This window comes from Arachis duranensis, chromosome 2 (genome assembly GCF_000817695.3).
Source record: "Arachis duranensis cultivar V14167 chromosome 2, aradu.V14167.gnm2.J7QH, whole genome shotgun sequence".
In the NCBI taxonomy this organism is placed as follows: Eukaryota; Viridiplantae; Streptophyta; class Magnoliopsida; order Fabales; family Fabaceae; genus Arachis; species Arachis duranensis.
In genome coordinates, this window is record NC_029773.3 from 17,716,727 (window position 1) to 17,717,410 (window position 684).

Here is a 684-nt window from a genome sequence, read left to right on the forward strand (position 1 = left end):
GAACAAGAGAAGCAGGGGCGTGAACTCCAAGAGTTGAAACGCCGAAAGCTCTCATCTCAAGTTGAGGGAGCATCCACTTCTCAAAATCAAGGTTGTTGAGTCCTAACTCTGTGAAAACCTCTATCATTAGGAGCCTATTTAAATTTTTTGTTTTTTATTTTATTTTCTAGTCTCATCTTATATTTATTTTTGAGTCTTGTTTTTAATTCATAATTAAAAAAATTTAAAATTCATGTCTTAAAGCTATGAATGTCCTATGACTCCATCACCTCTCTTAAATGAAAAATGCTTTAATCACAAAAGAACAAGAAGTACAGAATTTCGAAATTTATCCTTGAAACTAGTTGAATTAGTTTGATGTGGTGACAATAATTTTTGTTTTCCGAATGAATGCTTGAATAGTGCATATGTCTTTTGAATTTGTTATTTTGAGAATGTTAAAAATTGTTGGCTCTTGAAAGAATGAGGAAAAAGAGAACTGTTATTGAGGATCTAAAAAAATCATTAGATTGATTCTTGAAGCAAGAAAAAGCAGTGAACACAAAAAAAAATTTCGAAAAAAAAAGGAAGAGAAAAAGAAAAAGAAAAAGAAAGAAATAAAGCTGTGATCCAAGGCAAAAAGAGTGTGCTTAAGAATCCTGGACACCTCTAATTGGGGACTCTAGCAAAGCTGAGTCACAATCT